Raw genomic sequence first — 17,500 nt, forward strand, 5'->3', positions numbered from 1 at the left:
AGGTTACTGAATGCTACTCAAGGTTAATGAAGGTGGTTGAATGTCATGGAATGTAAAAGAGGCTATGAAGGTTATAGTTATTGAAGGTTATTGATTTTTAGGTTACAGAGTTACTAAAGATTATAGAGTTATTGAAGATTATAAAGTTATTGATGGTTATAGAGTTATTGAACGTTATTGCACATAACTCTATTCCTATAAAGATATGCTTAGGTTATGGTGTCAATGGTGGTAGTTATAGTGTCAGTGGTGGTAGTTATAGTGTCAATGGTGGTAGTTATACTGTCAATGGTGGTAGTTATAGTGTCAATGTTGGTAGTTACAGTGTCAATGTTGGTAGTTATAGTGTCAATGGTGGTAGTTATAGTGTCAATGTTGGTAGTTATAGTGTCAATGTTGGTAGTTACAGTGTCAATGTTGGTAGTTACAGTGTCAATGTTGGTAGTTATAGTGTCAATGTTGGTAGTTATAGTGTCAATGTTGGTAGTTACAGTGTCAATGTTGGTAGTTATAGTGTCAATGGTAGTAGTTATAGTGTCAATGGTGGTAGTTATAGTGTCAATGTTGGTAGTTATAGTGTCAATGTTGGTAGTTACAGTGTCAATGTTGGTAGTTATAGTGTCAATGGTGGTAGTTATAGTGTCAATGGTAGTAGTTATAGTGTCAATGGTGGTAGTTATAGTGTCAATGTTGGTAGTTATAGTGTCAATGTTGGTAGTTACAGTGTCAATGTTGGTAGTTATAGTGTCAATGGTGGTAGTTATAGTGTCAATGTTGGTAGTTATAGTGTCAATGTTGGTAGTTACAGTGTCAATGTTGGTAGTTATAGTGTCAATGGTAGTAGTTATAGTGTCAATGGTGGTAGTTATAGTGTCAATGTTGGTAGTTACAGTGTCAATGTTGGTAGTTACAGTGTCAATGTTGGTAGTTATAGTGTCAATGTTGGTAGTTATAGTGTCAATGTTGGTAGTTACAGTGTCAATGTTGGTAGTTATAGTGTCAATGGTAGTAGTTATAGTGTCAATGGTGGTAGTTATAGTGTCAATGTTGGTAGTTATAGTGTCAATGTTGGTAGTTACAGTGTCAATGTTGGTAGTTATAGTGTCAATGGTGGTAGTTATAGTGTCAATGGTAGTAGTTATAGTGTCAATGGTCGTAGTTATAGTGTCAATGTTGGTAGTTATAGTGTCAATGTTGGTAGTTACAGTGTCAATGTTGGTAGTTATAGTGTCAATGGTGGTAGTTATAGTGTCAATGTTGGTAGTTATAGTGTCAATGTTGGTAGTTACAGTGTCAATGTTGGTAGTTATAGTGTCAATGGTAGTAGTTATAGTGTCAATGGTGGTAGTTATAGTGTCAATGTTGGTAGTTATAGTGTCAATGTTGGTAGTTACAGTGTCAATGTTGGTAGTTATAGTGTCAATGGTGGAAGTTATAGTGTCAATGGTGGTAGTTATAGTGTCAATGGTGGTAGTTATAGTGTCAATGGTGGTAGTTACAGTGTCAATGTTGGCAGTTATAGTGTCAATGGTGGAAGTTATAGTGTCAATGGTGGTAGTTATAGTGTCAAACGTGGTAGTTATAGTGTCAATGCTGGTAGTTATAGTGTCAATGGTGGTAGTTATAGTGTCAAGGGTGGTAGTTATAGTGTCAATGGTGGTAGTTATAGTGTCAATGGTGGTAGTTGTATGTTCAGTGGTGGTAGTTATAGTGTCAATGGTGGTAGTTATAGTGTCAATGGTGGTAGTTATAGTGTCAATGTTGGTAGTTATAGTGTCAATGGTGGAAGTTATAGTGTCAATGGTGGTAGTTATAGTGTCAAACGTGGTAGTTATAGTGTCACTGCTGGTAGTTATAGTGTCAAGGGTGGTAGTTATAGTGTCAATGGTGGTAGTTATAGTGTCAATGGTGGTAGTTATAGTGTCAATGGTGGTAGTTACAGTGTCAATGGTGATAGCTATAGTGTCAATGGTGGTAGTTACAGTGTCAATGGTGGTAGTTATAGTGTCAATGGTGGTAGTTATAGTGTCAATAGTGGTAGTTATAGTGTCAATAGTGGTAGATATAGTGTCAATGGTGGTAGTTATAGTGTCAATGGTGGTAGTTATAGTGTCAATGGTGGTAGTTATAGTGTCAATGGTGGTAGTTATAGTGTCAATAGTGGTAGTTATAGAGTCAATGGTGGTAGTTATAGTGTCAATGGTGGTAGTTATAGTGTCAATGGTGGTAGTTATAGTGTCTATGCTGGTAGTTATAGTGTCAAGGGTAGTAGTTATAGTGTCAATAGCGGTAGTTACAGTGTCAATGGTGATAGCTATAGTGTCAATGGTGGTAGTTACAGTGTCAATGGTGGTAGTTAGAGTGTCAGTGATGGCAGTTATAGTGTCAATAGTGGTCGTTATAGTATCAATAGTGGTAGTTATAGTGTCAATGGTGGTAGTTATAGGTTCAATGGTGGTAGTTTTATTGTCAATGGTGGCAGTTATAGTGTCAATGCTGGTAGTTATAGTGTCAATGGTGGTAGTTATAGTGTCAATGCTGGTAGTTATAGTGTCAATGGTGGTAGTTATAGTGTCAATGGTGGTAGTTATAGTGTCAATGGTGGTAGTTATAGGTTCAATGGTGGTAGTTACAGTGTCAATGGTGATAGCTATAGTGTCAATGGTGGTAGTTACAGTGTCAATGGTGGTAGTTATAGTCAATGGTGGTAGCTATAGTGTCAATGGTGGTAGTAATAGTGTCAATGGTGGTAGTTATAGTGTCAATGGTGGTAGTTTTGATGTCAATGTTGGTAGTTATAGAGTCAAGGGTGGTAGTTACAGTGTCAATAGTTCTAGTTATAGTGTAAACGGTGGTAGTTATAGTGTCAATGGTGGTAGTTATAGTATCAATGGTGGTAGTTATAGTGACAGTGGAGGTAGTTATAGTGTCAAAGGTGGTAGTTATAGTGTCAATGGTGGTAGTTATAGTGTCAGTGGTAGTAGTTATAGTGTCAGTGGTGGTAGTTATAGTACCAATGCTGGTAGCTATAGTGTCAATTGTGGTATTTACAGTGTCAATGGTGGTGGTTATAGTGCCAATGGTAGTAGTTATAGTGTCAATGGTGGTGGTTATTGTGTCAATGGTGGTAGTTATAGTGTCAATGGTGGTGGTTATAGTGTCAATGGTGGTAGTTATAGTGTCAATGGTGGTGGTTATAGTGTCAATGGTGATACTTATAGTGTCAATGGTGGTGGTTATAGTGTCAATGGTGATAGTTATAGTTATATTCGTTGTGTAACATTGGTGACAGCAAGTGTCTCCACAGGTTACACAGGTGATGCCAAGTGTCTCCGCAGGTTACACAGGAAGCAACAAGTGTCTCCACAGCTAACACAGGTGAGAGCAAGTGTCTCCACAGCTAACACAGGTGATAGCAAGTGTCTCCACATCTAACACAGGTGATAACAAGTGTTTTCACAGGTAACACAGGTGACAGCAAGTGTCTCCACATCTAACACAGGTGATAAGAAGTGTTTTCACAGGTAACACAGGTGACAGCAAGTGTCTCCACATCTAACACAGGTGATAACAAGTGTTTTCACAGGTAACACAGGTGACAGCAAGTGTCTCCACATCTAACACAGGTGATAACAAGTGTTTTCACAGGTAACACAGGTGACAGCAAGTGTCTCCACATCTAACACAGGTGATAAGAAGTGTTTTCACAGGTAACACAGGTGACAGCAAGTGTCTCCACATCTAACACAGGTGATAAGAAGTGTTTTCACAGGTAACACAGGTGACAGCAAGTGTCTCCACATCTAACACAGGTGATAAGAAGTGTTTTCACAGGTAACACAGGTGACAGCAAGTGTCTCCACAGGTTACAACATTATCACTGAATGAATTCCGAATCTCTTTACAGCTGTCCAGCTTTGGGAAGCCTCCCACAATCCCACCCAGCATCCCACAACCCCACCCAGCATCCCACAACCCCACCCAGCATCCCACAACCCCACCCAGCATCCCACAACCACACCCAGCATCCCACAACCCAACCCAGCATCCCACAACACCACCCAGCATCCCACAACCCCACCCAGCATCCCACAACACCACCCAGCATCCCACAACCCCACCCAGCATCCCACAACCCCACCCAGCATCCCACAACCACACCCAGCATCCTACAACCCCACCCAGCATCCCACAAGCCCAGCATCCCACAAGCCCAGCATCCCACAAGCCCAGCATCCCACAAGCCCAGCATCCCACAACCACACCCACCATCCCACAACCCCACCCAGCATCCCACAACCCCACCCAGCATCCCACAACCACACCCAGCATCCCACAACCCCACCCAGCATCCCACAACCACACCCAGCATCCCACAACCACACCCAGCATCCCACAACCCCACCCAGCATCCCACAACCCCACCCAGCATCCCACAACCCCACCCAGCATCCCACAACCCCACCCAGCATCCCACAACCCCACCCAGCATCCCACAACCACACCCAGCATCCCACAACCCCACCCAGCATCCCACAACCCCACCCAGCATCCCACATCACCACCCAGCATCCCACAACCCCACCCAGCATCCCACAACCCCAGCATCCCACAACACCACCCAGCATCCAACAACACCACCCAGCATCCAACAACACCACCCAGCATCCCACAACACCACCCAGCATCCCACAACACCACCCAGCATCCCACAACACCACCCAGCATCCAACAACACCACCCAGCATCCAACAACCCCACCCAGCATCCCACAACCCCACGCAGCATCCCACAACCACACCCAGCATCCCACAACCCCACCCAGCATCCCACAACCCCACCCAGCATCCCACAACCACACCCAGCATCCCACAACCCCACCCAGCATCCCACAACACCACCCAGCATCCCACAACCCCACCCAGCATCCCACAACCCCACCCAGCATCCCACAACACCACCCAGCATCCCACAACCCCACCCAGCATCCCACAATACCACCCAGCATCCCACAACCCCACCCAGCATCCCACAACCCCACCCAGCATCCCACAACCACACCCAGCATCCCACAACCCCACCCAGCATTACACAACACCACCCATCATCCCACAACCCCACCCAGCATCCCACAACCCCACCCAGCATCCCACAACACCACCCAGCATCCCACAACCCCACCCAGCATCCCACAACCCCACCCAGCATCCCACAACCCAACCCAGCATCCCACAACCCCACCCAGTATCCCTCAACCCCACCCAGCATCCCACAACACCACCCAGCATCCCACAATCCCACCCAGAAACCCACAACCAAACCCAGCATCCCACAACACCACCCAGCATCCCACAACACCACCCAGCATCCCACAACACCACCCAGCATCCCACAACACCACCCAGCATCCCACAACACCACCCAGCATCCCACAACACCACCCAGCATCCCACAACACCACCCAGCATCCCACAACACCACCCAGCATCCCACAACACCACCCAGCATCCCACAACCCCACCCAGCATCCCACAACCCCACCAAGCATCCCATAATCCCACCCAGCATCCCACAACCCCACCCAACATCCCACAACCCCACCCAGCATCCCACAACCCCAGCCAGGATCCCATAATCCCACCAGGATCCCACAATCCCACATAGCATCCCACAATCCCACCCAGCATCCCACAACACCACCCAGCATCCCACAACCCCACCCAGCATCCCACAACCCCACAGAGCATCCCACAACCCCAACCAGCATCCCACAACCCCACCCAGCATCCCACAACCCCACCAAGCATCCCACAACACCACCCAGCATCCCACAACCCCACCCAGTATCCCACAACCCCACCTAGCATCCCACAACCCCACCCAGCATCCCACAACCCCACCCAGAATCCCAAAACCCCACCCAGCATCCCATAATCTCACCCAGCATCCCACAACCCCACCCAGTTTCCCATAATCCCACCCAGCCTCCCACAACCCCACCCAGCATCCCACAACCCCACCCAGCATCCCACAACCCCACCCAGCATCCTACAACCCAACCCAGCATCCCATAATCCCACCCAGCATCCCACAACCCCACCCAGGATCCCATAATTCCACGCAGCATTTCACAACCCCACCCAACATCCCACAACCCCTCCCAGCATCCCACAACACCACCCAGCATCCCATAATCCCACCCAGCATCCCAGAACCCCACCCACCCTCCCACAACCCCACCCAGCATCCCACAACCCCACCCAGCATCCCATAATCCCACCCAGCATCCCACAACCCCACCCAGCATCCCACAACACCACCCAGCATCTAACAACCCCACCCAGCATCCCACAACCCCACACAGCATCCAACAACCCCGCCCAGCATCCCACAACTCCACCCAGTATCCCACAACCCCACCCAGCATCCCACAACCCCACCCAGCATCCCACAACCCCACCCTGCATCCCACAACACCACCCAACATCCCACAACCCCACCCAGCATCCCACAACACCACCCAGCATCCCACAACCCCACCCAGCATCCCACAACCCCACCCAGCATCCCACAACCCCACCCAGCATCCCACAACCCCACCCAGCATCCCACAACCCCACCCTGCATCCCACAACACCACCCAACATCCCATCCCACAGCCCACCGCAGCGTCCTGACAACCCCGCCCACAGCGTACCCCAGCCCCACCCAGCATCCTGACCCAACCCAGCCCATCCAGTCCCACCCAGCCCACTCCCCAACCCCTCCAGCAATGCCCAGCAATCCCCACCAGCCCCATCCCTAGCCCGTGACCATCCAACAGCCCCGCAGGCGTCCTGACAGCACCGCAAGCGTCCCACAGCCCCGCCCAGCGTCCCTCGGCCCCGCAGCGTCCCTGGAACCCCCGCCCAGCGTCCCTGGACCCCGCCCAGGCATCCTGCGTCCCCGCAGCGTCCTGGCCCCACCCCGGCAGTCCATGGCCCCACCCAGCCCACCCGGTCATCCAACCCCGGCCCTACCAGCGTCCAAGCAACACCGCCCAGGCGTCCAACAAGCCCCACCCGGCATCCGGCAAGCACCGCCCAGGCGTCCCACAACACCGCAGCGTCCACAAGCACCGCCCAGCGTCCTGACAGCTGCCGCCCGGAATCCAAGCAAGCACCGCAGCCCGGTCAATCAGCAACCGCCACCCGGCGTCCAACAAGCAGCCACCACCTAGGCATCCCTGACACCACCCGGCGTCACAACGCACCGCAGCGTCCACAACGCACCACCCAGCGTCCCACAGCACCGCAGCGTCCACCAAGCGCCGCCCAGGCGTCACCAAGCCCCGCAGGCGTCAAGCAAGCACCGCGGCGTCAACAGCACCGCAGGCGTCCTGAGCACCGCAGGCGTCCCTCCCAGGCGCCGCAGCGTCCCCACAGCACCCACCCGGCGTCAACAGCAACCGCCCGTGGCGTCGCAAGCGCCGCAGGCGTCCTCAGCGCCGCCAGCGTCCCCAACAACGCCGCCCAGCGTCCCACAAGCACCGCAGGCGTCACAACGCCACAGCGTCCCTCGGCGCCACCCAGGCGTCACAAGCACCGCCCAGGCGTCCACCTGAACACCGCCCAGGCAGGCCCACAGCACCGCAGGCATCTCCTAGACACCACCCAGCGTCCACAAGCACCGGCCCGTCTGCATCCCACCCAGCGTCACCAGCCCACCGCGGCGTCACAACGCCGCAGCGTCCCAGCAACCGCAGCCGCCTGGCGGCCCACCCAAGCACCGCCTAGCATCCCACCCAGCATCCAGCGCCGCAGCGTCCACAGCACCACCCAGGCGTCTCACAAGCACCGCCCAGCGTCCACAACACCGCCAGCGTCCTCAGGCACCGCAGCATCTCCACAAGCACCACCCAGCGTCTCACAAGCACCGCCCAGCGTCTCACAAGCACCGCCCAGCCATCCCTCCAGCACCACCCAGCATCTCACAAGCACCACCCAGCATCTCACAACACCGCCACCCAGCGTCTCACAACACCGCCCAGCATCTGACCTGACCACCCAGCGTCCACAAGCACCGCCCAGCGTCTCACCAAGCACCGCCCAGCGTCCTAGACGCCGCCCAGCGTCCCTCAGCACCACCCAGGCGTCCACAACACCGCCCAGCGTCCACAACGCCACCGCAGCCCAATCCCACAGCACCGCAGCGTCTCACAGCACCACCCAGCGTCACAAGCCACCGCAGCGTCCCACAAGCACCGCAGCGTCCACAACGCCGCAGCGTCACAAGCACCGCCCAGGCATCCCGCAACACCGCAAGCCCAACCAACACCGCACCCAGCATCCCACAAGCCCAGCATCCCACAAGCCCCGCAGCGTCTCACAGCACCGCCAGCGTCCCACAAGCACCACCCAGCGTCCTCAAGCCTCCGCAGCCCATCCCACAACACCGGCAGCGTCAGCTTTTACCCGCAGCGTCCACAAGCACCGCAGCGTCCACAACGCCGCCCAGCATCCTCAGCAACCGCAAGCGTCCCTCCAAGCACCACCCCAGGCGTCCTGGCACCACCCAGCATCCCACAAGCGTCCCTGGCACCACCCGTCACAACACCGCAGCGTCCTGAGCACCGCCCAGCGTCCCTGAGCACCGCAGCGTCCACAACACCGCAGCGTCACAGCACCGCCCGAATCCAACAAGCCCCGCCAGCAATCCTGACAGCCAACCCGGCAGTCAATCTCCACCACCTGGCATCCACAGCAACCGCCCAGCGTCTCCAACAGCCCCGCCCAGCGTCCACAAGCAACGCCCAGGCATCTCCACCGCAGGCGTCCCACAACACCACCCAGGCGTCTCACAGCACGCAGCATCTCCTGGCCGCACCCAGCGTCACAACAACCGCAGCATCTCTGGTACCACCCGAGCGTCCACAACACCACCCAGCATCCACAACACCCAGCATCTCCACCAAGCACCGCAGCATCCTCCAACACCGCCTGCGGTCGCTCACAAGCACCGCAGCATCCCCCAGCGCCCTTGGCGTCCACAATGCCACCCACAGCATCCCACAACCACCACCCAGCGTCGGCACAACCCAGCCGTCACCCAGCACCTGGCGTCACAACGCACCCGCAGCGTCCCTGACACCACCCAGGCGTCCTCACACCCAGCATCCCACAACACCACCCAGCATCTCACAACTCAGGGTCAGAGATTCTGGTCATCTCCAGACCCGTTGGTTCCGACACAGTGTTAACAGTCATTATTTTTTTGTATCATTGTTGGCAGTAATTATCATTTGTTTTTCTGCTCAGTTCTCATTAGCAACTTTTAATTAATATATTCAGAATGACTTTTTTTTAATCAACACTAATTACCATAATTGCTACCACCATTGCTACTACCATCACTACCACCATCACTACCATCATCACTACCACCATTGCTACTACCATCACTACCACCATCACTACCATCATCACTACCACCATTGCTACTACCATCACTACCACCATCACTACCATCATCACTACCACCATCAGTACAACCATCACTACCACCATCACTACCATCATCACTACCACCATTGCTACTACCATCACTACCACCATCACTACCATCATCACTACCACCATCAGTACAACCATCACTACCACCATCACTACCATCATCACTACCACCATCAGTACAACCATCACTACCACCATCACTACCATCATCACTACCACCATCAGTACAACCATCACTACCTCCATCACTACCATCATCACTACCACCATTAGTACAACCATCACTACCTCCATCACTACCATCATCACTACCACCATCAGTACAACCATCACTACCACCATTGCTACTACCATCACTACCACCATCACTACCATCATCACTACCACCATCAGTACTACCATCACTACCTCCATCACTACCATCATCACTACCACCAACAGTACAACCATCACTACCACCATTGCTACTACCATCACTACCACCATCACTACCATCATCACTACCACCATCAGTACAACCATCACTACCACCATTGATACTACCATCACAACCACCATCACTACCATCATCGCTACCACCATCAGTACAACCATCACTACCACCATCACTACCACCATCACTACCATCACTACAATCACTACCACCATCACTACCACCATCACTACCACCATCACTACCACCATCACTGCCACTATCACTACCACCATATCTACCACCATCACTACCACCATCACTACCACCATCACTGCCACCATCACTACCTCCATCACTCACCATCACTGCCACCATTACTACCACCACCACTGCCACCATCATTACCACAATAACTACCACCATCACTACCACCAGTACTACAACCATCACTACCACCATCACTACCACCATCACTACCACCATCACTACCACCATCACTACCACCATCACTCATTATTACTGCCACCATTACTACCACCGTCACTACCACGATCACTACCACGATCACTGCCACCATCACTACCACCATCACTACCACCATCACTACCACCACCACAACCACTATCACTATCATTATAACTCCCACCATCAATAACACCATCACTACCACCATCACTACCACAATCAGTGCCACCATCACTCCCACCATCACTCACTATCACTGCCACCATCACTACCACCATCACTACCACCATTACTACCACCATCACTGCCACCATCACTACCACAATCATTACCACCATCACTACCACCATCACTACCACCATCACTGCCACCATCACTACCACAATCACTACCATCATCACTAACACCATCACTGCCACCATCACTACCACCATCACTACCACCATCACTACCATCACTACAATCACTACCACCATCACTACCTCCATCACTACCACCATCACTACCACCATCACTGCCACTATCACTACCACCATATCTACCACCATCACTACCACCATCACTACCACCATCACTGCCACTATCACTACCACCATATCTACCACCATCACTATCACCATCACTGCCACCATCACTACCACCATCACTGCCACCATCACTACCACAATAACTACCACCATCACTACCACCAGCACTACAACCATCACTACCACCATCACTACCACCATCACTACCACCATCACTACCACCATCACTACCACCATCACTACCACCATCACTACCACCATCACTACCACCATTACTACCACCATCACTACAACGATCACTACCACGATCACTGCCACCATCACTACCACCATCACTACCACCATCACTACCACCACCACAACCACTATGACTATCATTATAACTACCACCATCAATAACACCACCACTACCACCATCACTACCACAATCAGTGCCACCATCACTCCCACCATCACTCACTATCACTGCCACCATCACTACCACCATCACTACCACCATTACTACCACCATCACTGCCACCATCACTACCACAATCATTACCACCATCACTACCACCATCACTACCACCATCACTGCCACCATCACTACCACAATCACTACCATCATCACTAACACCATCACTGCCACCATCACTACCACCATCACTACCACCATCACTACCACCATCACTACCACCATCACTACCATCATCATTACCATCATCACTACCACCATCACTGCCACCATCACTACCAACATCACTACCATCATCACTACCACCATCAGTGTCACCATCACTGCCACAGTAACTACCACCATCACTACCACCATCACTATCACCATCACTACCACCATCACTACCACCACCACCACCACCATAACTACCACCATTACTCACTATTACTGCCAACATTATTATCACCATCACTACCACGATCACTACCACGATCACTGCCACCATCACTACCACCATCACTACCACCATCACTACCACCACCACTACCACTATCACTACCATTTTAACTACCACCATCAATAACACCAGCACTACCACCATCACTACCACAATTAGTGCCACCATCACTCCCACCATCACTCACTATCACTGCCACCATCACTACCACCATTACTACCACCATCACTGCCACCATCACCACCACAATCATTACCACCATCACTACCACCATCACTACCACCATCACTGCCACTATCACTACCACAATCACTACCATCATCACTAACACCATCACTGCCACCATCGCTACCACCATCACTACCACCATCACTACCACAATCACTACCACAATCACTACCATCATCACTACCATCATCACTACCACCATCGCTACCACCATCACTTCCACCATCACTACCACCATCACTACCACCATCACTACCACCATCACTACCATCATCACTACCACCATCACTACCACCATCACTACCACCATCACTACCACCATCACTGCCACAATAACTACCACCATCACTACCACCATCACTATCACCATCTCTACCACCAGCACTACAACCATCACTACCACCATCACTGATACAATCACTACCACCATCACAACCATTATAACTACCACCATCAATAACACCAGCACTACCACCAGCACTACCACCATCACTACCTCCAACAGTACCACCATCACTACCACCATCACTACCACGATCACTGCCACGATCACTGCCATCAATACCACCATCACTACCACCATCACTACCACCACCACTACCACCATCACTACCATTATAACTACCACCATCAATAACACCAGCACTACCACCATCACTACCACCATCAGTACCACCATCACTCCCACCATCACTCACTATCACTGCCACCATCAATACCACCATCACTACCACCAGCACTACCACCATCACTACCACCATCAGTACCACCATCACTGCCACCATCACTTCCACCATCACTCACTATCACTGCCACCATCACTACCACCATCACTACCACCATCACTACCACCATCAAAACCACCATCACTGCCACCATCACTACCACCATAACTACCACTATCACTGCCACCATCACTACCACCACCACTACCACCATCACTACCACCATCACTACCACCATCACTACCACCATCACTACCACCATCACTACCACCATCACTACCACCATCACTACCACCATCACTGCCCCCATCACTACCACCATCACTACCACCATCACTACCACCATCACTACCACCGTCACTGCCACCATCACTGCCATCATAACTACCCCTATCACTGCCACCATCACTACCATCATCACTACCACCATCACTACCACCATCACTTCCACCATCACTACCACCATCACTGCCACCATCACTACCACCATCACTTCCACCATCACTAACACCATCACTAATACCATCACTGCCACCATCACTACCGTAATCACTCAGCACCACTGCCACCATCGCTACCACCACCAAGTGAAGCATCCCAGTGTGTGAGCACCAAGACTCCTCAGTATTCCCAAGTGCAGTTGTTTTCACTCCTCAGAAGTATTTCAACACACAGGTTCTGACACCAACACACAGGTTCTGACACCAACACACAGGTACTGACACCAACACACAGTTCCTGACACCAACACACAGGTTCTGACACCAACACACAGGTTCTGACACCAACACACAGGTGCTGACACCAACACACAGTTCCTGACACCAACACACAGGTTCTGACACCAACACACAGTTCCTGACACCAACACACAGTTCCTGACACCAACTAACAGTTCCTGACACCAACACACAGTTCCTGACACCAACACACAGTTCCTGACACAAGCACACAGGTCCTGACACCAACACACAGTTCCTGACACCAACACACAGGTCCTGACACAAGCACACACGTCCTGACACCAACACACACGTCCTGACACCAACACACAGGTCCTGACACCAACACACACGTCCTGACCCCAACACACAGTTCCTGACACCAACACACAGGTCCTTACACCAACACACAGGTCCTGACACCAAGGTACAGGTTCTGACACCAACACACAGGTCCTAACACCAACACACAGGTTCTGAACCAACACACAGGTCCTGACACAAGCACACAGGTCCTGACACCAACACACATGTCCTGACACCAACACACAGGTCCTGACACCAACACATAGGTCCTAACACCAACACACAGGTTCCGACACCAACACACAGGTCTTGACACCAACACACAGGTCCTGGCACCAACACACAGGTCCTGACACAACACACAGGTCCTGACACCAACACACAGGTCTTGACACCAACACACAGGTCTTGACACCAACACACAGGTCTTGACACCAACACACAGGTCTTGACACCAACACACAGGTCTTGACACCAACACAAAGGTCTTGACACCAACACACAGGTCTTGACACCACCACACAGGTCTTGACACCAACACACAGGTCTCCTCGCCACTCTCCTCACCACTCTCCTCACCACTCTCCTCGCCACTCTCCTCACCACTCTCCTCACCACTCTCCTCACTACTCTCCTCACCACTCTCCTCGCCACTCTCCTCACCACTCTCCTCACCACTCTCCTCGGCACTCTCATCACCACTCTCCTCACCACTCTCCTCGCCATTCTCCTCACCACTCTCCTCACCACTCTCCTCACCACTCTCCTCGCCACTCTCCTCACCACTCTCCTCACCACTCTCCTCACCACTCTCCTCGCCACTCTCCTCACCACGCTCCTCCCCACTCTCCTCACCACTCTCCTCACCACTCTCCTCACCACTCTCCTCGCCACTCTCCTCACCACTCTCCTCACCACTCTCCTCGCCACTCTCCTCACCACTCTCCTCACCACTCTCCTCACCACTCTCCTCACCACTCTCCTCGCCACTCTCCTCATCACTCTCCTCACCACTCTCCTCGCCACTCTCCTCACCACTATCCTCACCACTCTCCTCACCACTCTCCTCAACACACTCCTCGCCACTCTCCTCACCACTCTCCTCGCCACTCTCCTCGCCACTCTCCTCGCCACTCTCCTCACCACTCTCCTCGCCACTCTCCTCGCCACTCTCCTCGCCACTCTCCTCACCACTCTCCTCACCACTCTCCTCACCACTCTCCTCACCACTCTCCTCGCCACTCTCCTCACCACTCTCCTCACCACTCTCCTCGCCACTCTCCTCACCACTCTCCTCACTACTCTCCTCACCACTCTCCTCGCCACTCTCCTCACCACTCTCCTCACCACTCTCCTCACCACTCTCCTCACCACTCTCCTCGCCACTCTCCTCGCCACTCTCCTCACCACTCTCCTCACCACTCTCCTCACCACTCTCCTCGCCACTCTCCTCGCCACTCTCCTCACCACTCTCCTCACCACTCTCCTCACCACTCTCCTCGCCACTCTCCTCGCCACTCTCCTCACCACTCTCCTCACCACTCTCCTCACCACTCTCCTCACCACTCTCCTCGCCACTCTCCTCGCCACTCTCCTCACCACTCTCCTCACCACTCTCCTCGCCACTCTCCTCACCACTCTACTCGCCACTCTCCTCGCCACTCTCCTCACCACTCTCCTCACCACTCTCCTCGCCACTCTCCTCACCACTCTCCTCGCCACTCTCCTCACCACTCTCCTCGCCACTCTCCTCACCACTCTCCTCACCACTCTCCTCACCACTCTCCTCACCACTCTCCTCGCCACTCTCCTCGCCACTCTCCTCACCACTCTCCTCACCACTCTCCTCGCCACTCTCCTCACCACTCTCCTCGCCACTCTCCTCGCCACTCTCCTCACCACTCTCCTCACCACTCTCCTCGCCACTCTCCTCGCCACTCTCCTCACCACTCTCCTCACTACTCTCCTCACCACTCTCCTCGCCAATCTCCTCACCACTCTCCTCACCACTCTCCTCGCCACTCTCCTCACCACTCTCCTCACCACTCTCCTCACCACTCTCCTCGCCACTCTCCTCACCACTCTCCTCACCACTCTCCTCGCCACTCTCCTCACCACTATCCTCACCACTCTCCTCACCACTCTCCTCACCACTCTCCTCGCCACTCTCCTCACCACTCTCCTCGCCACTCTCATCGCCACTCTCCTCACCACTCTCCTCGCCACTCTCCTCGCCACTCTCCTCGCCACTCTCCTCACCACTCTCCTCACCACTCTCCTCACCACTCTCCTCACCACTCTCCTCGCCACTCTCCTCACCACTCTCCTCACCACTCTCCTCGCCACTCTCCTCACCACTCTCCTCACCACTCTCCTCACCACTCTCCTCGCCACTCTCCTCACCACTCTCCTCACCACTCTCGTCACCACTCTCCTCACCACTCTCCTCGCCACTCTCCTCGCCACTCTCCTCACCACTCTCCTCACCACTCTCCTCACCACTCTCCTCGCCACTCTCCTCGCCACTCTCCTCACCACTCTCCTCGCCACTCTCCTCACCACTCTCCTCACCACTCTCCTCGCCACTCTCCTCACCACTCTCCTCACCACTCTCCTCGCCACTCTCCTCGCCACTCTCCTCACCACTCTCCTCACCACTCTCCTCGCCACTCTCCTCGCCACTCTCCTCACCACTCTCCTCACCACTCTCCTCGCCACTCTCCTCACCACTCTCCTCACCACTCTCCTCGCCACTCTCCTCACCACTCTCCTCACCACTCTCCTCGCCACTCTCCTCACCACTCTCCTCACCACTCTCCTCGCCACTCTCCTCACCACTCTCCTCACCACTCTCCTCGCCACTCTCCTCACCACTCTCCTCACCACTCTCCTCGCCACTCTCCTCACCACTCTCCTCACCACTCTCCTCGCCACTCTCCTCACCACTATCCTCACCACTCTCCTCGCCACTCTCCTCGCCACTCTCCTCACCACTCTCCTCACCACTCTCCTCACCACTCTCCTCGCCACTCTCCTCACCACTCTCCTCACCACTCTCCTCGCCACTCTCCTCACCACTCTCCTCACCACTCTCCTCACCACTCTCCTCACCACTCTCCTCACCACTCTCCTCGCCACTCTCCTCACCACTCTCCTCACCACTCTCCTCGCCACTCTCCTCACCACTATCCTCACCACTCTCCTCCCCACTCTCCTCCCCACTCTCCTCACCACTCTCCTCGCCACTCTCCTCACCACTCTCCTCACCACTCTCCTCACCACTCTCCTCGCCACTCTCCTCGCCACTCTCCTCACCACTCTCCTCACCACTCTCCTCACCACTCTCCTCACCACTCTCCTCGCCACTCTCCTCACCACTCTCCTCACCACTCTCCTCGCCACTCTCCTCACCACTCTCCTCACCACTCTCCTCGCCACTCTCCTCGCCACTCTCCTCACCACTCTCCTCGCCACTCTCCTCACCACTCTCCTCACCACTCTCCTCGCCACTCTCCTCGCCACTCTCCTCACCACTCTCCTCACCACTCTCCTCACCACTCTCCTCGCCACTCTCCTCACCACTCTCCTCACCACTCTCCTCACCACTCTCCTCGCCACTCTCCTCACCACTCTCCTCGCCACTCTCCTCGCCACTCTCCTCACCACTCTCCTCGCCACTCTCCTCGCCACTCTCCTCGCCACTCTCCTCACCACTCTCCTCGCCACTC

The sequence above is a fragment of the Cherax quadricarinatus genome, chromosome 26, assembly GCF_038502225.1.
Source record: "Cherax quadricarinatus isolate ZL_2023a chromosome 26, ASM3850222v1, whole genome shotgun sequence".
Taxonomy (NCBI): domain Eukaryota; kingdom Metazoa; phylum Arthropoda; class Malacostraca; order Decapoda; family Parastacidae; genus Cherax; species Cherax quadricarinatus.